Source organism: Notolepis coatsorum (genome assembly GCF_963971535.1).
Source record: "Notolepis coatsorum genome assembly, chromosome: 7".
Classification (NCBI taxonomy): domain Eukaryota; kingdom Metazoa; phylum Chordata; class Actinopteri; order Aulopiformes; family Paralepididae; genus Notolepis; species Notolepis coatsorum.
The window spans coordinates 157,605,609-157,630,506 of record NC_140171.1 but is presented as its reverse complement, the minus strand read 5'-3'; the positions used below and the strand labels follow the sequence as shown (position 1 = coordinate 157,630,506).

General features: G+C 45.7%; 1 protein-coding gene across 1 annotated transcript in view; it reads right to left on the bottom strand.

Annotated features, from left to right (window-relative positions):
• LOC311231821 (uncharacterized protein) overlaps positions 1-17,010 on the bottom strand; it is a gene marked incomplete at its 3' end in the record, with an annotated part of 41,309 nt that extends 24,299 nt beyond the window's left edge. The window contains exon 1 of the mRNA XM_084318443.1: positions 16,914-17,010. The remainder of the gene's footprint in view (positions 1-16,913) is intronic.
• Between the last annotated feature and the right edge of the window lie 7,888 nt (positions 17,011-24,898).

Here is a 24,898-nt window from a genome sequence, read left to right as displayed (position 1 = left end):
ACTCACTCACTCGCTCACTCACTCGCTCACTCACTCACTCGCTCACTCGATCACTCGCTCACTCACTCACTTGCTCACTCACTCGCTCACTCGCTCACACAGTAATTCAGTCATTCACTTATCTACTCTGCCCCTAGTGGTGGCTCACATACATGGCACATTATGTAAGACCAGTTCAATCTATGTGAGAATGCTTAACATCTATGACAGTAACTGTTACAAAGGATCAGATTAAACCGAATATATATATTTATTGATTGATATATATTGCAGAGTATTTGTATATCGTTTGATATCCCTTGTATATTCCTTGTACATATACATGGAATATCCCTTTAGCCTAGTACGGACCATGATGTTTCGTTCTCCTATTGGACAGCGGTCCACAGGCGCCAGGGCCATGCCTCCAGAGTCAGGTTCAAGGCTACCGTCAGGACATGTCTGTACATGCCCGGCCTTGCCCAGGAATACGAGACAGAAATGAGGTTGGCACTAGATTGTTCGCCGTGCATATAAATATGGCGCAGGTGAATACAGAAGTAGAGTTACCCAATAAGTTGAAGCCTCACCCACGATACTCCGTGCGGTGAAGTATGGCCTGTTTTGGCCCCAAATCAGAGCATTGAGACCGCGTGCGAATTAATAACTGAATTGTCAGAGTTTGGCGCTATACCGTCGAGTGCGACATATTTCTATTAAGTCAGTAATAGTCTATTTGTGTATAGTGTATCGTGCGGCTAAAGTTCTACAGTGACCAGCATCACCAACGCTTCCTCGTATCAGCTAGAGTGCTTATCCAGGCTGGGCTGCTTTCATGGCGCTTTCAACCGAGGAGACCTAGACGAGAACCGTGTGGACATGTACACTGGATTAATCTACCCGACGACTACATAGCCCTTTGCGGCTGGATTATATTTGTTTTTGGTCCTGTGATTTATGGAGCAGAGAATCGCCGACGCCTACACGTGTGGGATTTACCCTGTGAGGAGCCACGTCGAGTCTGTGCCTCAGAGAGCCTGAGGCCGGCTAGCTTTCTTCACTGTGGAGCTACAGTCTACGGAGAACAGCTGTAGTCGTCTGTGGATCAAGAGACTATTGCACCGTCTCCTGTACTTGGAGTCTCCTTAGTCATCGTTGACCAGACTCTCTACTACCGACAGATCCTCTACCCCTGCTGGCTTACAACCGGGGGGACCCTTCCAGTATCTCCCGCTATATATTACTAGTGTACCATAGATATAATTCCCTAAGATTCAGGTTGTATAATTACCTCCTGCGTAACCAGAGAATGGACATTCATTATTGATTTGCCTACGCACATTCCTTTGCCTTATAAGCGCATCCAAAGTAAAATAGAGAAGTATATTATGTACCTTTTGCTGCAATAAATACTTAATTACCACTTTGTGTGGAACCGATTCATTGTGGGAAGTGTTCATCATATTTATATATCATGTACTGTATGGCCAGTAATTAAAGTACATAAAGCGGTAGTGGTTTAATGATACCATACTTATCAATACAGTCAGGGAATTGTACCCCTCAGTTACAATTGGTCCTTCGAGCCGGAGGGTAACTAGTGTAATATTAATATAGTGGTATTAATATTGACATGGCCTATGATGAACACTCCACAAAACGGTTCTCCTAAAGTAGATCGCCCGCAGCGTAGACGGCAGACACCTCAGTACTTAGAGGATTACGTTGCCAATATACTACCTAGCTTTCTACAGACGGTAAACGCGGAAAAAGTAGATAGTAAAATTATGTCCGACCCTATCGACCAGGCTACCCCGCCAATAGAGGCCCTAGTGCAGGGAGGGGCAACTGGCGGCCCGCGGGCCGCATGCGGCCCTCACCGACGTTCCATGCGGCCCCAGGCCAATATAATAAAAAAAAAAAAAAAAAAACGTTTTTTTTTTTTTTTTTTTTTTCGACTAAGAAGAGTTGGCAGTCGACTATGGCTCCTTTCGATCGATTAGTCGACTATTTGACTAATAGGGGTCAGCCCTAGTGTGGACATATTCAACGCTGTTGAAAGTGCCGCAGCAATATAGGGGTTTTGATAAACTGTCGGCTGTTGTTACCGATGGAGCACCCGCAATGAAAGGAAAACGCACAGGATTCGCCAGGCTTCTAAGGCAGAGTGGCGTTGAGTGTCCAATGCTGCACTGCATTATACATCAGGTAAGTTCGCTAACATAATTTCCATCTATTGTGGGTCACTAATAATGACCAATGCGAGTCGAGTGTAGTCAAATTATATGCGAGAGTCGTTAAATCGTTTTTTTTTTTTTTTTTTTATCCGATATAGGAGGCTCTCTGTGCCAAGAAGCTTGACTACAGCCATGTTATGGATTTGGTTACCAAGGTTACCAATCTAATTTGTGGAGGCAACAGGTTACTAAACCATTGAAAGTTTGTCTCCTTTTTGGAAGAGATGGACACTGAGCTACACACAGAAATCCAATGGCTGAGCCGTGGGAAGTGCTTGGAGAGGTTTTTTGCGCTGCGTAAAGAAATCCCCACATTCTTGGATGAGCAACTGACGAGCGACACAAGCGCATACTGCACTAAACTCAGAGATACAGCGTTTCTCTGTGACATGGCCTTCCTCACGGATATCACTTTGCACCTTAAACTGCAGCTTGAACTGTGCGAGCTACAGTCAGATCCTTTTTTTCAAGCAAAGAGAAATGAGAGGGGAATTTCGTTTTGGAAACTGCTACCTGAGCCCCGCTTCCCACTCCTCAGGGACTTTGCCCTCTCTATGGCCAGTATGTTTGGGAGCACATACATATGTGAGAGCAATTTCTCAAACATGAAGCACATCAAGTCAAAGGAGAGAAACAGGCTGTCAGATGAAACATTATTTCATCTGATGCAGATCGCATGCACAAACATTGAAGTTGACATTCCTGCTATTGTGCGCCAACAAGAGAGACAACAAGTGTCTCATTAAAGACAGGGGGGGGGGAGGAGATGATGAAGAGGTGTAGAGAGGGGACCATTATTATTATTATTATTATTATTATTATTATTATTATTATTATTATTATTATTATTATTATTATTATTATTATTATTATTATTATTATTATTATTATTATTATTATTATTATTATTATAACCATTATTGACCCACTGTGGGGCGAGGGTGAATGTCATGCCAGTTTGATAAAGGGTCAATGGGAGGCATGTAGTATTGCACTTTACTTTACTTGCACTTTACTTGTTTACTTTTGTAGTGTTCAGATAACACTATAACACAAACAAGCATTCCTGCTGCATTTCACTACAACAGTAAATCAAAAGTGCAATAGTAAATTATTTTGTTAAATGTATAAACTTTTATCCTGCTACTAAACAAAACATTCCTGGGTGCTTCATATCCATAACATGCATTTCAGTGTTATAACGTTTTGTTTAGTAGCAGGATAAAAGTTTATACATTTAACAAAATCATTTATTATTGCACTTTTGATTTACTGTTGTAGTGAAATGCAGCAGGAATGCTGCTTTGTGTTTGTTGAGCAGTGGGCTTTAAGTTCACACATTTATTTTATTAGAAGGCTTAATTATAATTGATCATTTTTGTATATATTTGGGGTTACACAGCAATACTTTTAAATTCAGCTGTTTATAAATTCATAAAGTTGAAATTGCATTACTAAATGCATTTGAAATGGAATAAAAACAAAGTTACAACAAATTATAATTGTTTATATACCTTATTTATCACATCTGTGACTATTATGGGCTATTGATGGGGTACTACTGGCGGGACTGCCAATAAACAATGCGGCCCCCCAGATTTATTGTGGACATTTTGTGGCCCTCACCATATACAAAGTTGCCCACCCCTGCCCTAGTGGGTTCTAACGTAACTGACCAAGCTCACGGTAGGGACCAGGAGGGACCCGACATGACTTTACCCCCCGCCAAGACCGAAGAAGTAGTCCCCGGAGAGCTCCAGGATAAAGACAGCTCTCCAGGGATGGAACTCTACCCGCTACAAGAAGAGGAGAGCACCCCGGAGATGGATCTCCAGGACTCGCCACAGGAGAACAGATCTCCAACGAGTACTGCCAGGAGCGGATCACCTCAACCAGCGTCTTCCCCCAGCGAGGCGGACAAGATGCTGGCACAGGCATTCCTCGCCAGCCTAGCAGCCTCAACAGAGCGCGATCGACTCCAAGCACAGACGCTTAGTGAGCGCGAACATTCTTCCATGGAAAGAGAACGCCTTCAGGCGCAGCAACAGAGCGACGAAGATCGTATACGTCTAGAGATTAGACGCCTTCAGACGGAAGAGAATATGGTAAGGGACCGGGCCGAAGCCCAGCGCGCCGCCGCCGAAGCCCAGCGCGCCGCTGCCGGTGCCCAAAGAGAAGCAGAGCGCGACCTCGCTCTCACCAAGCGCGAAGCCGAGCGCGACCGATTACAAGCGCAGATAATGGAGCAGCTGATCACCAGGGCAACACCCCCTCCCTCCGCACGGGGTTCCAGGGCCTCGTCAAGACAAGGGTCAAGGGCACCCTCCCCTACCCGATCAAGCGACCCTGAGCCCGACCACCAGAGAGAGCCTATACCCCCCTCCGAACCCCTTCCCCGACCGGTCCAAGTGAGACCCAGCTACAAGGAAGAAACGGTCTACACCGCGGAGAGGCTAAATAGACGACTACAGGATCTAGAGGACCTGCCAGAGGAAGAAGAAGAGGGAGAGGAGGAGAGTCAAGCCCGACAGCAGCACAGTACTCCACAGGACCAGGAGGTCCAGTACAGCCCAGGCTCTACCCCCGCGGCTCTGCGCTACAGACCCCCGACTCAATTCACGGGTGAGCTTGACGCACGACCAGCCCCGAGGAACAGCACCTGGATACGCGGGCCATGGTACCCAGCAGGTACCAGCCCACCAAGAGGCGTAAGAGGAGACTCGCCTAGGAGGCCTCTCTTCCAACGCTCACCGATGTGCCAGCCATCCATGGCATCATACATTGGCACACCGACGTTTCCGGACTTCACCCACGAGAACAGAGCACAGTACACGGAGCTACGAATGTGCCTAGAGACAATGATGTCCGATGTAGCTGATGAACCGTACAAGTATGCTATCCTACTGAAGCACCTCAAGGTGCCCCGAGCGCACAATATAGCGCTGGCCTATGCCACCTCTACTACCCCATACACAGCGGCTCTAGCAGCACTCGACCAAAGATATGGACGCATATGGGACTACGTAATACAAGAGATAAGGCATATTGACCGCCTACCCCCAGCCACAGACAATCGCTCACTAGATGACCTGTCTATCAAGGTACAATCCCTGGTAGGGATGCTGGGGGCGCAAAGAGAAAAGGGTATGCACGAACTGTACGCGAACTCTAATGTCGAGAGGATTTTAGAGAAGCTTCCGCCCGCCCGACAAGAGCGCTTCAGGCGGCAAAGAGACCACCGTGATCCTAACGGTCCCGAGCCATCCCTCCTAGACCTAGCCGACTTCCTGGCGAGAGAAGTCAACAGCCTACGGTTGGATACGTTCATGCGGAGCACCCCAAGCTCCAGAGAGGGACCTAGGAGAGCAAACGATGGCCGAAGATTGGTGACCGTCATGCACCAATCAGAATCAGTACCGAGCAGCAAGAACCACAGTACCCCCTCGATGAAAGAGAAGTGGAAGATGGTGTGCCCGTACTGCGAAAAGGAACACTGGTTGTCACAATGTGACACATTCAAGAAGATGACCGCCAACGAGGTGAGTCAATGGATAAAGTCCAACTGACGCTGTTACCGATGTGCGCGCAGTCACATGGCAGCCGATTGCCGCTTAAAGAAGAAGTGTAATCGGTGTGACGGAGCCCACCTAGATGTCCTACACGACAGTAACAGAAGGAAGCCTGCACCCTCAAGCAGCACAAAGGCAAGTGTTATGTACATTGACCCCGCCAGCAGCGGGGGCGCCCGGGTGCTCTTAAAGGTGGTCCGCGTAACACTGAGTTACCAAGACAAGGTCATGGACACTTACGCCGTCCTTGACGACGGGTCAGAGAAGACCCTTCTCCTCGCGTCCGCTGCGGCCCAGCTGGGGCTGCGGGGGAGCGAAAACCAGATGACGATTCGGACAATAAGAAGAGATCTAAAGACGATAAAGGGCGAGAATGTCTCCTTCACTATCGCAGCAAGCGGGCAGCCAGAGAGACGGTATAGGATTACTAATGCTTTCACCAGCCAAGAAATAGGCCTGTCGCAGTACACCTACCCCATCGCCAAGCTGATGGATAAATATGTGCACCTGCGTCAACTACCTATACCGCTCATAGACGGTGCCACCCCGACCCTGCTGATAGGCTCCGACCATGCAGACCTCATCGTCCCGATTGACCGGGTCCACACAGGGCCCAGAGGCTGTCCTGCAGCAGTCGAGACCCGCCTAGGATGGACATTACAAGGCCCCCTCGCTAAGTCTCTTAACCGAACAGCAGCCACTAACTGCCTCCACTCCAGAGTGACAGAAGAAGACACCACCCTCCTACAGCATGTCGAGAGGCTATGGACACTAGAGACAATGCCCTTTAAGAACGAAAAGAAAGACATTCGTTCCAAGGAAGACATTTACGCTATAGCCCTCCTCGAGCAGGGGACAAAGAGAGTCAAAGTCAACGGAGTGATGAGATACGCAACTCCACTCCTGAGGCGAGAGGGTATGCCTACCTTCCACGCCCCAAAAGAAGCGACGGAGCGGTATCTATTGAACACAGAGCGGCGCCTAGCCAGAGACCCCGCTCAAGAGACGGTGTACCGCGCTGAGATTAACAAGCTAATCACAGCGGGACACATAAAGAAAATTGACATTAAAGAGGCCGATCAGACGACCGAATCATGGTACGTGCCGCACCACAAAGTCCACCACAACGGCAAGGATCGTATTGTGTTCAACTGCAGCTACCAGATCGGATCACAAAATCTGAATAAAGAGCTCTTGCCCGGCCCAACACTTGGCCCCTCTCTACTAGGCGTGTTACTATGTTTCCGCCAAGACAAGGTGGCCATCAGCGGCGACATCAAAGGGATGTTCCTGCAGGTGAGACTAGTGGAGGAGGACAAGCCCCTGCTGCGGTTCCTATGGAGAGAGAGGATCGGGGATGAGCAACCAGCCATCTATCAATGGGAAGTCCTCCCTTTCGGAACCACATGCAGCCCATGCTGTGCTACGTTTGCACTGCAAAAACACGTCGCAGAGGACCCAGCAGCTGATGAAGAGGTCCGACAAAGTGTAGGAAATAGTTTCTACGTGGACAACTGTCTGCGGGGCGTCTCGACGCCGGAGGAGGCCGGGGCCCTTCTGCTCAAGCTCCGCGCCTCCCTGATCAAAGGCGGCTTTGATCTCAGGCAGTGGGCCAGCAGCGACCCGCAAGTATTGCGCAGCCTCTCCCCCGAGGACAAGGCAGCAAGCAGCGAGACCTGGATGGCGACCATCCCAGGAGAAGCCCAAGAAATGACATTAGGACTAGTCTGGCGCTTCAAAACAGACTCGCTCCATTATAAACACACACCCCTAACCAAGGAGCAGGGAAGGTCGACTGCACTACCGACCACCAGACGGAGTGTACACAGAACACTCGCCAGACAATATGACCCGTTGGGATGTATTCTACCTTACACCACCAGGGCAAAGATGATTGTAAGAGCGTTATGGGACAAGGACCAGGGCTGGGACGACCCCATACCCGAACACCTTGCATCCACATGGAGAGAGTGGGAGACGGAACTCAGCTCACTCCCAGGTGTCAACATACGCCGCAGCTACTTCCCACCCACAGTGAGGCCGGAGACGTGCCAGATGGACCTGCACGTCTTCAGCGACGCCTCCGAAGTAGCCTACGGTTCGGTGGCCTACTTGCGTGCCCGAGAGGAGGGAGGAGAAATACATACTGCTTTCATCCTGGCTCGCTCAAGAATAGCCCCACGAAAGCAACAATCTATCCCGCGTCTAGAGCTCTGCGCAGCCCTAGCAGGAGCGCAACTCGCCACGTTAATCCAACGTGAACTCACCATTCCGGTGCAAAGAACAATCTTGTGGTCAGACTCCACGACAGTACTCACATGGATCCGGTCTGATTCGTGCAGATACAAGGTCTTCGTGGGAGTCAGAGTCACAGAGATTCAAGATTTAACAGAAGTAGCAAGCTGGAGGTATGTGGACACAAAACACAACCCAGCTGACATCATCACCCGGGGAATGTCCCTGGATGACCTCACCCGTCACAACCTATACAGTGACGGGCCAGAGTTCCTCAAGCTCCCGGAAGAAGAGTGGCCTACACCCACCCCACGGGAAGCGAGTAAAGAGGAGGCCGAAAACAAGAAATCTATGTTCTGTGGATTGAACACACTCGTCTCCACAGACCCCGACATAGACAATTGCCTCACCCTAGAGAGTGCGCAGCTAAAGACATTCCTGTGGCACCACCCAGAGGTTCAGCTCACTACTGACATTACAGCAGCTGACTACGAAGAAGCAGAACTTCTTCTACTACAACGAGCCCAGAGAGACTCGTTCCCCGATGAGCTAGACTGTCTACAGGGAGCAAAGCCCGTCCCATCAGACAGCAGACTGCTCCACCTAGCCCCCGAGAGCGACGCCCATGGTCTCATCAGAGTGGGTGGTCGTCTGCGGAGAGCTCCAGACTTACCGGATGACGTCAAGTACCCGATAGTCTTAAACAGCCGACACAAGGTCACAGAGCTGATCATAAAGAAATACGACGAGGATGTGCATCACGCCGGGGCAGAGAGAGTCTTCGCGGAGATCAGACGTCGTTATTGGATACTGCAAGGGAGAGAAGCAGTGCAGCGCTTCCAGCGAACCTGTCTAGACTGTCGTAAGTGGCGAGCGCAGCCCAGTATACCCCGGATGGCTGACCTACCTCCCTGTCGCCTCCGACTCGGCGACAAGCCTTTTCACTCCACCGGTATGGACTGTTTCGGCCCGCTGTATATAAAGAAAGGAAGAGGAACCGAGAAGCGGTGGGGTATTGTATTCAAATGCATGACCACCCGAGCGATGCATATAGAACTCCTTCCAACCATGAGCACAGACTCATTCCTTATGGCCTTCCGAAGATTCACATTGCGGAAAGGCAAACCGTCTATATTATTGTCTGATCACGGGACAAACTTCAAAGGCGGAGAAAGAGAGCTGAGAGAGAGCTTCCAAGCTATGGGCCCAGAACTTAAGACCCACCTCGCTCCATCCCAGATTGACTTCCAGTTTAATCCCCCGAACGCACCTCACTTCGGTGGAACTTGGGAACGAGAAGTACGTTCAATAAAGACAGCCCTGTACGCCGTGCTTGGAGCCCAGACCGTGGCGGAAGAAGTCCTAATGACAGTCCTCACGGAGATCGAGGGAGTATTGAACTCAAAGCCCCTCGGTTACGTCTCAAGTGATGTAGCAGATGTCGACCCAGTCACCCCCAACACACTCTTGATGGGGCGGCTGGACCCCGCGCTACCACAGACAATGTACAGGCCTGAAGAAGCGAACGGCCGAAGAATGTGGAGGTACAGTCAAGTATTGGCTGACAAGTTTTGGAACAGCTTCCTACTCCACTATCTACCGTCTCTACAGACCCGCCAGAAATGGGTGAAAGAGAGAGACAATTTGACAGAAGGAACAGTCGTCATGATTATCGACCAGTCACTACCCCGAGCTATGTGGCCGGCTGGCCGCGTAAGCAAAGTGATCACCGGTGCCGACGGAAAGGTCCGAGCAGCCGAAGTGCTCGTCCAAGGACGGATCTACACCCGACCCGTGGCGAGGCTAATAGAACTGCCAAGGCTCCCCGATACTATCGATGACGACCATGACCCCATGACTTTGTGAACTGCCCGACCCCTCACAACAGACATTGAGTAGTGGACAGTGCGGTTAATCTGTCTCTGCTTAGCTAATTAGGTGGGACTAATTAGGAGGCGGCTGTTACAAAGGATCAGATTAAACCGAATATATATATTTATTGATTGATATATATTGCATAGTATTTGTATATCGTTTGATATCCCTTGTATATTCCTTGTACATATACATGGAATATCCCTTTAGCCTAGTACGGACCATGATGTTTCGTTCTCCTATTGGACAGCGGTCCACAGGCGCCAGGGCCATGCCTCCAGAGTCAGGTTCAAGGCTACCGTCAGGACATGTCTGTACATGCCCGGCCTTGCCCAGGAATACGAGACAGAAATGAGGTTGGCACTAGATTGTTCGCCGTGCATATAAATATGGCGCAGGTGAATACAGAAGTAGAGTTACCCAATAAGTTGAAGCCTCACCCACGATACTCCGTGCGGTGAAGTATGGCCTGTTTTGGCCCCAAATCAGAGCATTGAGACCGCGTGCGAATTAATAACTGAATTGTCAGAGTTTGGCGCTATACCGTCGAGTGCGACATATTTCTATTAAGTCAGTAATAGTCTATTTGTGTATAGTGTATCGTGCGGCTAAAGTTCTACAGTGACCAGCATCACCAACGCTTCCTCGTATCAGCTAGAGTGCTTATCCAGGCTGGGCTGCTTTCATGGCGCTTTCACCCGAGGAGACCTAGACGGGAACCGTGTGGACATGTACACTGGATTAATCTACCCGACGACTACATAGCCCTTTGCGGCTGGATTATATTTGTTTTTGGTCCTGTGATTTATGGAGCGGAGAATCGCCGACGCCTACACGTGTGGGATTTACCCTGTGAGGAGCCACGTCGAGTCTGCGCCTCAGAGAGCCTGAGGCCGGCTAGCTTTCTTCACTGTGGAGCTACAGTCTACGGAGAACAGCTGTAGTCGTCTGTGGATCAAGAGACTATTGCACCGTCTCCTGTACTTGGAGTCTCCTTAGTCATCGTTGACCAGACTCTCTACTACCGACAGATCCTCTACCCCTGCTGGCTTACAACCGGGGGGACCCTTCCAGTATCTCCCGCTATATATTACTAGTGTACCATAGATATAATTCGCTAAGATTCAGGTTGTATAATTACCTCCTGCGTAACCAGATAATGGACATTCATTATTGATTTGCCTACGCACATTCCTTTGCCTTATAAGCGCATCCAAAGTAAAATAGAGAAGTATATTATGTACCTTTTGCTGCAATAAATACTTAATTACCACTTTGTGTGGAACCGATTCATTGTGGGAAGTGTTCATCATATTTATATATCATGTACTGTATGGCCAGTAATTAAAGTACATAAAGCGGTAGTGGTTTAATGATACCATACTTATCAATACAGTCAGGGAATTGTACCCCTCAGTTACAGTAACCTTCCAGGCAGTCCTGTGGTTGGTAGAGGGCAGGTATGGAATGTTGAGTTTCCTGTTAAACTGTCAGCAACAACGACACAGAACTAATGGACCAAACAGCCGACACAGTTCCCTCACTTTGTACAGAGATGCTACAATACAAAGACACAGCAACATACAACAACATATCAGTAAACCAATAGTGCATGAAGTCTAACCAGATATAGAGGTTGTAAATTATCTCTGACTATAAACCCTTATGGAATACATCTGTGTTAGAGCCAAATGTATGATTTTGAAAGTAACTATTATGAATTATACATTTTTATTATTGGTATGAATGAAGTCATGACTTATGTAAATAATGGGTTTTGTGATCATGTATTGTTGTGATTATTATATTGTGATGATGGAATGTAGGCTATTGTAGGCTATTGGTACTATGAAGGTAGGCTACTAATTTGCTTTGCTTTTATGGGATAATTGATCATCTAATTATGGAGATGCCAATTGGGATGCATGTGGCCAATTTGGGAAAACAGGCATCAGGTGTTTAAAATGGGCTGGCCGTCACACAGCCAGTGTTCTAAAATGTTTGGTATGTGGCGACATGGTTTTTTTACCGCTGCAGAGCAGCCTATGTTTTTGATTGATTCTACACTATGATTTTTCTGTCAAATGGTAAGACAAGCATTTCCTACCTTTCATTGTGGGTATTATTGGAATCCGAAGATCTGAAAGGAAAATCTGAAAGGAAAATAAAATGTCAAATGTAAAATTATCTCCCGAGTGCTGCTACAGTATCTAAGCGCGTCAACCAAGTGCATACCAGTAGAACCAGAAGGTGCATTTACGTCGTCACCGCAGTGTGTGTAAAAGCATATGCGGGAGGTTTCAATGCACCCAGAAGGACTGCATGAATGAAGTGAATTTAAATCCCACAACGCGGCTGAAGTAAAATAAAACTGAAAAGTTGTGTTGGTGTTTTAGTGAATGGAAAAAAATGCCTGATCAATTGAAAAGAGGTGGTTCTGAACAATCCAAGGAAGAGGGTGGAGCTGAGCATGAAGAGAGAGAGTTGGAAAGTAAAGAAGAAAAGCTCAAATGTTTAAAGGCTTCCAGAAGTGCAAGATTGGGTTTAATAACCAAAAAGAAAAATGTAATAACACAATTAATGCAAAATGTGTGCAATGTTGAATTGGTGAGATCCAAACTGGAAAATGAACTTCCACAACTGTGCAGTGACCTGGGTGCAAGCAATGACTTGCTATTTTTTGTGAATTACTGACCACAGAGGAGATGCAAAGTGATCAAGATGACTGGTATGACCCCAGAGTGGAGTCTCTTCTGGAGTACAAGGCTACAGTTAAACATTGGATTGCTGCTGCTTCCGTTCAGAGTGAATCAAATGTTGTAAAACCAGGTGACAGAGTTTCACCGAGGTCAAGGTCAAGGTCAAGCACCACCAGATCATCTCTTGGTGATAACTTAAGGTTACTCTGGAATGTAAGGAGGCGGAACTTTTGGCAAGAGCTGACATGTCATGTGTAAATGATCTCTGACTAGAAACCCTTATGGAATACATGCAGACCAGGCTGCAGAAACAAATTAGTGGGGGGGCATCAAATGTTCTCGGGGGGGCACAATGGTTTTTCAACACAGGTTCCCTTTTATACGTTTCAGCTGGGACAGCGGCGCTGTGGCTTGCTTGGCGCTGCCCACGGTGCTGAACTAAACAGCAGAGAGGCAATTGAAAAATCTAATTTCTCTCTATCTTAAGAACATTCACTTATACAAAAACAGACTGAACGGATATATATAACAGACCTGCTGGGGCAGCGGACTGAGAGCAGGGGACACAAACAGGCTGGATAAGATGGTCAGGAAGGCCAGTAGCGTGGTTGGGGTGGAGCTGGACTCTAGCGAGGGTGGCGGAGAGGAGGAACCTTGCTAAGCTCCAGGCCATCAGGGAAAACCCCTCCCACCCACTATACACATACTTGGCTGACAGGAGGAGCATGTTATAGGCTCACACTACCTAAATGCAGCACTGAACGGCACAGGAAGTCCTTCATTCCGACAGCCATCAGACTATACAATGCATCACTGTGCCTCACTGCATCACTGAGCACAGAGTGACAGTTACCATCTTCCTGGACTCTTACTTTTTAAACAGCACCCTGCAATATTACACCTACTGTAGACTTCAGTATATTTTTACTGTATTTATTTACTGTATCTTTTATTCTATTTTTATTCTATTTCATTTTATTCTATTCTTAGGCCATTTGTTTTGTTATTCTTATTCGTGACTTGTTCTGTCTAAATGTTTAATGTTGAGTGATTTGCAGTGTCAAATTTCCCTCAGGATAATACATTTCTATTCTATTCTATATCTTTGAAAAGTCTCCATTTATTCAACACTTCTGAATTCACTGACAAACTGAACTGAACTAACAAAAATAAGGTGCATAAAAAAGCAAACAAAATTCCTCCACAGGCTACTCACCATCATTAGTAGAGCGGCAAGCAGCGTTTGGGGACAGAGTGAATTCTTCTTAAAACACTGCCACTCCACTCATTCCTGAACTTTTTTGTTAAGTCCTTCTCAAATGCCAACTGAATTTAATTGGCCTTGCGTCGATGAAGCATACTAAGGCGATGTTCTGTAAAGACGTTCTTGAGGGTAGAAAACGAATTCTCACAGAGTGCTGTGCTAGCTTCAGTAGTGTTGTTGTTGACATCAGTCCCCACTAGGGCTATCCCCGACTAAGGATTTGGATAGTCGACTTTGATTGAAAAAAAAAATAAAATAAAAAAATCTTTTTACCAGGGTGGCAGTGGCGGCCCGTACATTCTTCTCCATGGGGGGCGCTATACCAAACATTTTGCAAACATGTACCACGCATTGGCAAATATTTAATTAGGTACAACTATCACCATTGCCATCAATCAATATATGATCACAGTCAGTCAAATGCAGCCAATATGCCCTACACAATCAGAGAGAGAGTGAGAGAGAGAGAGAGAGAGAGAGAGAGAGAGAGAGAGAGAGAGAGAGAGAGAGAGAGCGAGAGAGCGAGAGAGAGAGAGAGAGAGAGAGATATCGCAACTCTACGTTGTTGTTACTGTAAGTTGAAACGCACAGTGGTCCAGCAGGCAGAAGGGCTTGATAAAGTATATCCACTCCACTGTCAAGACTGTGTTGATGTCCATGCATGTCCACACTGCATCCATATATAGCTTCTTGTTGTTAGCCAACAAGTACTGTGTGAGAGCTGTGTCTTTGCCCATTTCCGCGTCGAACAGCCTGCAAACTACCTGGCGTTCCTATCGCCCTGCTCTAAGACAAACTCTAACCTTAACCAACTTTGAAAGAGTGCCTAAGCTTAACCGTCGAAAGAACTTGCCGTCACGCTCTAAGACAAATAGCTGCATCACAACAACACAACAGCTAGCATAGAGACTATCTACTGTAACTAACCAGAAACTGGCGCTGGCCAATCAGAGAGAGCGTCTCCGCGAAATGCGGCTACGGAAAAAAATGACGTCGGCCAATCAGAGAGCGTCTCAGAGAAATGCGGCTACGGAAATGATAGACACTGCTTGCTTAGACCGCTTCAAAACGCGCCCGGCTTCCATCATAATACATCATATTTCAACGCACAGCGCGTTACACACTGATTGGCTGCGACGGATACAGCGATGAAACAGTGCACGGCGTGCACGTGCACTCAAAGCGCTATTGCGTCTAGCCCGAGAGAAATACGGCTAGGAGAAATGCGGCTATGGTAACGGAACGTATTCTCTATCAGACAGTGAGTCACTTCCTGTTCAGGAAAACGATTATTTATATTTGATATATTAACGTTATATTGTGCATTGGAAACACAAACTACTTAAAAATTAGTAAATATTATTCATTTTAAACATGTTTATATTATTTATAGGGCTATAAAACAAAACAAAAAAAAATTCTTATTCTTCTCTCTTTTAACCAGGGTTAACCAGGGGGGGCGGCGCCCGAGCGCCCCTAGTAGCGAGCCGCCACTGCAGGGTGGGCACAGCTGACTCAGTGGGCGGGCCCGGCCCCCTAATGCCCGCCCATGGCGCCGGGTCTGAATACATGTGTTTCATGTGTAATGCTCTCTGACTAGAAACCCTTATGGAATACATCTGTTTCATGTTTCTTATCCTGAAACAATGTCTACTTGTACCATCCATGACGAATAAACACATAATGAGACACATAATACAAATGTACCCATAAAACTGCATATGTATTAAGCCTCTCAGAGTGTTAGTACTGATCTAGCGTCAGATTCAGTCTATTAGTCTAAATAAGGTCATGCAGACGAGTGCTCCTGTTCACTGATCTAGAGTCAGATTCAGTCTATTAGTCTAAATAAGGTCATGAAGACGAGTGCTCCTTGTTACTGATCTAGAGTCAGATTCAGTCTATTAGTCTAAATAAGGTCCTGCAGACGAGTGCTCCTGTTCACTGATCTAGAGTCAGATTCAGTCTATTAGTCTAAATAAGGTCATGAAGACGAGTGCTCCTTGTTACTGATCTAGAGTCAGATTCAGTCTATTAGTCTAAATAAGGTCATGCAGACGAGTGTTCCTGTTCACTGATCCCAGATCAACATTCCTGCTTTGGGAAGCTTTGTAAATATGGGACCAGATATCAGTAACAAAAGAAAAAATATAGCTTCATATCGATATACAGACGAATAATGTGTTTTAAAGTAATCATATTAGGGCAATATATGTTCTGTTATGCTCTGATGTAAGTTGCATGTTTGCAGCTTTTCCAAAGCTCCAAAGTTTCATCTTGTTAAAACTGGGACACAATGCTGCTCACCTTCTGACTGACTTCATCCTTCATGAGACACAATGCTGCTCACCTTCTGACTGACTTCATCCTTCATGAGACACAACGCTGCTCACCTTCTGACTGACTTCATCCTTCATGAGACACAATGCTGCTCACCTTCTGACTGACTTCATCCTTCATGAGACACAATGCTGCTCACCTTCTGACTGACTTCATCCTTCATGAGACACAATGCTGCTCACCTTCTGACTGACTTCATCCTTCATGAGACACAATGCTGCTCACCTTCTGACTGACTTCATCCTTCATGAGACACAATGCTGCTCACCTTCTGACTGACTTCATCCTTCATGAGACACAATGCTGCTCACCTTCTGACTGACTTCATCCTTCATGAGACACAATGCTGCTCACCTTCTGACTGACTTCATCCTTCATGAGACACAATGCTGCTCACCTTCTGACTGACTTCATCCTTCATGAGACACAATGCTGCTCACCTTCTGACTGACTTCATCCTTCATGAGACACAATGCTGCTCACCTTCTGACTGACTTCATCCTTCATGAGACACAATGCTGCTCACCTGGTTTCATCCTTCATGAGACACAATGCGGCTCACCTGGTTTCATCCTTCATGAGACACAATGCTGCTCACCTGGTTTCATCCTTCATGAGACACAATGCTGCTCACCTTCTGACTGACTTCATCCTTCATGTGTTTCACCTCATATACATCATCATCTTTAATAGTATTTACTGGTTAGATTCTTACCTGGTGAATTCACCTCCAGCTCAAGGAGACATTCTGTCTTCGCGTGAAGAGGAAACCTTGAGAGAGAAGACACTGCTTGTTGTCCTTCGTCAGTCCTGAGTGTGTTTCTGGATGAGATCTGAGGGTCACTTCCTCATAACTTCACTTTCAAAGTCTGGACACATCAGGTGATCAAACCAGTCTAACCTGTAAGTGTCACCTTTAGGTATGTGCCCCTATTCATGTATTTATGTATTGTAAACAGTGTATGTGCTCTTATTCATGTATTTATGTATTATGAACAGTGTATGTGCTCTTATTCATGTATTTATGTATTATGAACAGTGTATGTGCCTTTATTCATGTATTTATGTATTATGAACAGTGTATGTGCCTTTATTCATGTATGTATCTATTATGAACAGTGTATGTGCCTTTATTCATGTATTTATGTATTATGAACAGTGTATGTGCCTTTATTTATGTATTATGAACAGTGTATGTGCCTTTATTTATGTATTATGAACAGTGTATGTGCCTTTATTTATGTATTATGAACAGTGTATGTGCCTTAATTTATGTATTATGAATAGTGTATGTGCCTTTATTTATGTATTATGAATAGTGTATGTGCCTTTATTTATGTATTATGAACAGTGTATGTGCCTTTATTTATGTATTATGAACAGTGTATGTGCCTTAATTTATGTATTATGAATAGTGTATGTGCCTTTATTTATGTATTTATGTATTATGAACAGTGTATGTGCCTTTATTTATGTATTATGAACAGTGTATGTGCCTTTATTTATGTATTATGAACAGTGTATGTGCCTTAATTTATGTATTATGAATAGTGTATGTGCCTTTATTTATGTATTATGAACAGTGTATGTGCCTTTATTTATGTATTATGAATAGTGTATGTGCCTTTATTTATGTATTTATGTATTATGAACAGTGTATGTGCCTTTATTCATGTCTTTAGGTATTATGAACAGTGTATTTGCCTTTATTCATGTCTTTATGTATTATGAACAGTGTATTTGCCCTTATTCATGTATTATGAACAGTAATAACCTGCTGACTGGTTTCATCCTTCATGAGACACAATGCTGCTCACTTTCTGACTGACTTCATCCTTCATGTGTTTCATCATCATCTTTAATAGTATTTACTGGTTAGATTCTTACCTGGTGAATTCACCTCCAGCTCAAGGAGACATTCTGTCTTCGCGTGAAGAGGAAACCTTGAGAGAGAAGACACTGCTTGTTGTCCTTCGTCAGTCCTGAGTGTGTTTCTGGACGAGATCTGAGGGTGCGCTCACTTCCTCATAACTTCACTTTCAAAGTCTGGAGACATCAGGTGATCAATTAAGCATTACATCACGCGCAGGAGTGCGTTATGAGAATTAGAGCATGCCTAGGGGTGGTCGTTAGACCCCCCTATAGGCATGGTCTAATTCTCATAACGCATGACTGTGCGTTGTGTAATGTCTTTTATACAATTGGCGCATTCATCCAACCTTATTGCTATACAATAAACACACATTAATTGAAGATTTATTGACAAAACCATCCGCAGAAAAAGTAGTTCCAAAAAAAAAAAGGGGAAGTTGCCTCCGTGTGGAAGCAGTTCAGAGGTGCGCTGTTTCAAGGCAAGAATGAAGTGAGCATGTGTTATTGGTTTGTTTGATTGATTGATTGAACATTTTATTACATCTTTATACAATTGCCGAATTCATCCAACCTTATTGCTATACAATAAACACACATTAATTGAAGCCTTTATTTATGTATTATGAACAGTGTATGTGCCTTTATTCATGTATTTATGTATTATGAACAGTGTATGTGCCTTTATTCATGTATTTATGTATTATGAACGGTGTATGTGCATTTATTCATGTATTTATGTATTATGAACAGTGTATGTGCCTTTATTCATGTATTTATGAATTATGAACAGTGTATGTGCTCTTATTCATGTATTTATGTATTATGAACAGTGTATGTGCCTTTATTCATGTATTTATGTATTATGAACAGTGTATGTGCCTTTATTCATGTATTTATGTATTATGAACAGTGTATGTGCCTTTATTCATGTATTTATGTATTATGAACAGTGTATGTGCCTTTATTTATGTATTTATGTATTATGAACAGTGTTACGACCCTGGCTCAGAGGGAAGCAACATAAGGGGGACACAGACACCAACGGTCAAGTTTAAACCAAAAGGTTATATTTATTACTGTTTCTAGCACAAACAAAAGGTCAATGAGGTGGAAGGGAGGGAGACACTGCTCCTACAGTGTCTTCCAGCAGCACTGTGGCAGCATGTGTGGGGCGGGGGAGGGGGGGGGGGGGGGGGGCTTTTGAGCCCAGACAGGCAGCTTCCCAATTAGCAGCTGATTGCTGCAACACAGGAGACAGTGGCAAACAGCCTGGCACGTAACAAACAGTGTATGTGCCTTTATTCATGTATTTATGTATTATGAACAGTGTATGTGCCTTTATTCATGTATTTATGAATTATGAACAGTGTATGTGCCTTTATTCATGTATTTATGTATTATGAACAGTGTATATGCCTTTATTCATGTATTTATGTATTATGAACAGTGTATGTGCCTTTATTCATGTATTTATGTATTATGAACAGTGTATGTGCTCTTATTCATGTATTTATGTATTATGAACAGTGTATATGCCTTTATTCATGTATTTATGTATTATGAACAGTGTATGTGCCTTTATTCATGTATTTATGTATTATGAACAGTGTATGTGCCCTTATGCATGTATTTATGTATTATGAACAGTGTATGTGCTCTTATTCATGTCTTTATGTATTATGAACAGTGTATTTGCCCTTATTCATGTATTGGAGGACAGTTGATGTTTAAGTGGCACATAACATTGGACACAACAACAAACAGCCAAGCGACTTGGTCGTAGTGTCGTCTAGTACCACTTCTTCTGCTTTCTCCTTCAGTGTTCCCTTTCTCGTTCCCAGGGAGGCGTGCAGTTTGTTCTACTCGCCTAGTGAGCGTGACCTCGCTCCCGCTCAGCTTAAAGGGATATTTCACTTTAGTATAACTAGTCAAGTTTCAGCAGTCTTACCTCTATGTAAAGGCATCTACAAGTAAACTAGTGACCAATGCATTGTTTCATTGAGTTGTAATTAACACAAGGATTCAATGTCCCTCGATGACATCACTGGTGGCCATATTTAAATGAATTACTCTTGATAACTGTCAAACTAAAGTTTGTGTGTTAGTGTGTACTAGTGTTGATGATATGGAATATTTTCACTACTGTATAAACAAACAAAGGAACATTGGATCCCTGGAATCCTGAGGCTAGAAAGCTACATGAAAGGTTACTGTTTCACTGATGCTGCTGCTGTTGTTGTTGTTGTTGTTGTTGTTGTTGTTGAAATGTAACCAGGGCCCTATTCCCCGTACCTGGTTCAACTAAGTCGATCAAGAGTCCCATTATCCAGCTTCAGTTAACCCGATGTTTGAAGCCGGGATTTTCATGTTCCTCGAAGGTGGATTCAGTCTCGTTAACTAGAACCAGACTTGAGACCCAGGATAAGTGCGCGCGGCCGCTTCAGTTGAAAAGCCATCACGTATCGATAGCAGAGATCCTGATTTTTTAACGGCATTGATTGATTAATTGATTTAAAACTTTATTAACAGATTGCATTACGGCTCAATCGCCTCGCCGACAAGTTAAATGCGTTATCTATAGGCTAATTTTAAGTCCCTCATTACCCCAATCAATCAGATTATATTTCTTTAAACTTGCCTGCTGGCAGTAGGTTTATGGAATGGATAATCAAATGAGATCTTGCTAGTGAAAATAATTAGTTAAACTGTTATACGGAATAAGGACACGGCTCTCTTACCCATTGATTGATGTATGGTGGATCTTTTACTTATCTACACTGTGGTGTAACGGTGTCTGCTTTTGACTTTCACACAGGCGGCCCGGGTTCAAATCCCACTTCTCCTAGTCTTTTCCTTCTTTTTGCAATGTAGGAATAATTCAATTTGGTGCACGTTGAGAGCTATATAAAGAATGACATCCTCAATGCATGTAGATTTATAATATTTTAACTTAAAACTAGGCTACTTCTGCGTATAATCATTAATATTATATTCCAAAAAATTATATTGGAAACACGGGGTTTCGAACATCGGTCGCCCGGTTGCCAGGATTGAGCACTACCGCTGCGCCACTGTGCCAGATGGGATAAATTCATTGTTTATACATTAATGAACGAGAGACCCGTGTTTAGAATATTCTTTATTTTGAATGAAGTTTTATCTCTTTATTCTCATTCATTAATGTGACGTCAACGGCTCATTCAATTTCTCAAATCCGTCAAACAGCGCATATCATCAGACATTTTAATCCCAGTTACAATATCACACAAAATCCACAATCCACGCATAGACACTTCAATTTTATGCTTGAATGAAACAAAATCCAGGCGCTCCTCTCCTTCCTCGCTCCTCATCCACAGCGGAGAATATGAAATGAATAAGAGCCAAACGAGCGATAGGTTTCAATCATTAAGGATATCCCCGCGGGATTCACATTTGCAATGCTGCGCGTTGTTAAAATAACCACATAATGTGTACATCGCACCGAGCGAGCGCCACGGTATAATATAACGTGCATTATTTAGGACAAAGTGAATTTAGTATCAGCATTTTGGGTCTATTTTACATTTCAAAAGCCCCCTCTGGAAGAATGGAGCACAAAAACGTAATTCAGAATGGTATAATGCAGATCGTAGACTGTGGGAATAATTTCAGGAAACGGGCTGTCACTTCTTTGCGGGGGCGTGGCTATGGTTCATCCGGCTAACTTGAACTTAAACCCTGCTCTCGACCAGGCTCAAACTTTTTGATCTGTTGTCATGGTGATTTAGACAATCCAGCTTCGGGGAATGGGAAAGTCCGGCTTAAGTCAGACTTGACCGAAAGTTATCCGGCTAACTCAGTTATCCAGGTACGGGGAACGGGGCCCAGGGTGTAACCCGATGTTTGAATCCAGGCTTTCCCTGTTCCTCGAACGCTGATTCAGTCTCGTTAATTCCAACCAGACTTGATACTCAGGATAATTGCGTGCGGCCACCTCACCTGAAAAGACAGCAGGTGTCGATCACAGAAATCCTGATTTTATAACTGTAAAATGTAAAAATGTAAATAACTGCATTGATTGATTGATTGAAAACTTTATTAACAGATTGCAGAATGGGTACAATACAGTACGGCTCAATAGCCTCGCAGACAAGTTAAATGCTTAATCTATAGGCTAATTTTAAGTCCCTCATTACCCCAATCAATCAGATTATATTTATTTAAATGTGCCTGCTGGCAGTAGGCTTAAAGGAAAACTCCAACATTTTGGGAAATTAGCTTATTTAACATCTTCCCTGGATGGTGAACCCGTCCGAAAGGGGGAGGCCAGAAATAAAGTCCAGGGATATGTGCGACCAGGGCCGTTTAGGAATAGGAAGTGGCCGGAGGAGACCTGCCGGTGCGCGGCGAGAGGTCTTACTGCGAGCGCACATCGGGCAGGCCGCCACAAAGGAACGTGTATCCCCCTCCACTGTCGGCCACCAGAACCTCCTACGGATAAATTCCAGGGTCCTGGTGGCCCCAGGGTGGCTGGTGAGGGATGAGGCATGTGCCCACTGCAGCAAACGTGAGCGTGCCGCCTTGGGCACATAAGACCGCCCCGGAGGGCCCCCGCCAGGATCGGGCTCCCGCGTCAGCGGCGACCTTACCACCTTATCTATGCCCCAAGACACGGGTGCCAAAATCAAGGCCGGTGGAATAATGGGATGGGGCTGCTCCTCCCGACCAGGAAGATCAAACTGGCGCAATAACGTGTCGGGTTTGATATTCTTGGACCCGGGCCTATAGGAGATGGCGGATCAATACAGGAGCGGATGTAAACCGACGTTTGAGATCGCAGAAGGCCGACTCTGCCCTAGGCGACCATTCAAAGCCAGGGAGAGAGGCCTTAGTAAGAGCTGTTAACGGATTGTCTAAGGCGCTAAAGTTGCGAATAAAGCGCCTGTAAAAATGTGCAAAGCCCAAAAACCGTTGTAACCCCTTGAGCGATGAAGGCCGTGGCCAGTCCAAGACTGCACTCACCTTGGCCGAATCCATGCGTAGATCACCCTTCGTCAACACAAAGCCCAGGAAGGAAACGGTATCAGTGTGAAACACACACTTCTCGGCCTTAACGAATAGTTTATGCTTGAGAAGACGGTCTAGCACCTCCCGAACATGCAGTTGGTGTTGCACCATATCGCAAGAAAAAATTTGGATATCATCTAGGTAAACAAACACCGACACCTCAATCAAGTCTCGCAGCACGTCGTTAACCAGGGCTTGGAAGACTGCCGGAGCATTAGCCAAACCAAAGGGCATGACCAAATACTCATAGTGACCATTAGGCGTATTAAATGCAGTCTTCCACTCGTCTCCTTCTCTAATCCTGACCAGATTGTATGCATTACGTAAATCAAGTTTAGAAAAGACCTGCACTCAAAGGCCGTGTCCATGAGAGGTAAAGGATATCGGTTCTTGATAGAAACGTCATTCAATCCCCTATAATCAATGCACGGACGCTGATCCCCATCTTTTTTATCAACAAAGAAGAAACCAGCGCCGGCCGGGGATGTGGAAGGACGTATGTGCCCTGCAAGCAATTCCTCCTCAATGTAGGTGTTCATGGTCAAGGTCTCGGGGCGTGAGAGAGAGAACATTCGCCCACGAGGCGGGGAGGTACCGGGTAGGAGATTAATGGGACAGTCGTATGATCTATGAGGCGGTAGTGCTTTAGCACGCGTCTTGCTAAAAGATCTCAGGAACCCCTATCAAATCGGGATTAGAGGGTGGAACAGAATCTGCGACGCTCCCCACCATCCTGGAGAGAGAAGAAGGAGAAAAAAGAGAAGAGGGGAAGGGAGACAAGGGAGTGGACAAACTCTCGCCGAAGACAGACTTCACGTCGACCTCCGTTGAGAGCTTGCTCGTGCTCCAATTAATATTACGTACACATGAAGACAACCAGGGATGACCCAACACCATTACAGAATAGGGGGAGACAATGACAAATAATTGAACCCATTCCCACCCCCCACCCGCCACCCGGATGTGTATAGGAACAGTGCGTTGAGTGACGCTCCCACTGCCCAGGGGCTGACCGTCCAGGGCGTAGACCGGAATAGGAACCCCCAACTCTTCTACCGGGATTCCCCATTCTCTCACCAACCCCAAGTGAATGAAATTGCCCGCCGCCCCTGAGTCAATGAGAGCCTTCGTTCCCCTAACGTTACCCCCACAGTTAACCGCCACCTCCAGAAATGTACGTGTGTCTGATGGTAGTGCTGGGGTGAGCCCACCTGCTGCCGCCCTCTCGAGGCCCGGCGGAGCACCTCCTCTTCCCGACTGGCGCAGAGTTGAGCCAGCCTGTTCCCAACAGCTGCCGAAACGATGACCGGAGCGGCCGCACCGGAAGCAGCGTCGCTCCTCGATGAAGCGCCGCCGCTCGTCGTCTGAGAGCGACAGCGCCCCAAGCTGCATGGATTCATCACCAAGTGGCCCACTTGTGTAATGCGGGAAGATATCAACAACGGGAGGAGAAAGGACACGTACCTGGGTAGTATCTTCACGCTCCCTCTCTCTCTCCCGATGTCGGTTGTCCATCCATATGGCGGTGTTGATGAGCGTTTCCAGCTCCTCAGGGATCTCACGCACGGAGAACTCGTCCCTCATCCGTGCGGAGAGTCCCTTGAGAAACAGGACCACACAAGGAATTTCCGGCCAAGCTGCCTCCCGAGCCACGATCCGAAATTCGATGGCGTATTCTGAGACCGTGCGGAGGCCCTGCCGGCAGGCGAGAAGCCGCCCACCGGCCTCGAAGACCGAGAGTACTCGGGAAGTGTCGAATACCCTTCTCAACTCCCCGGT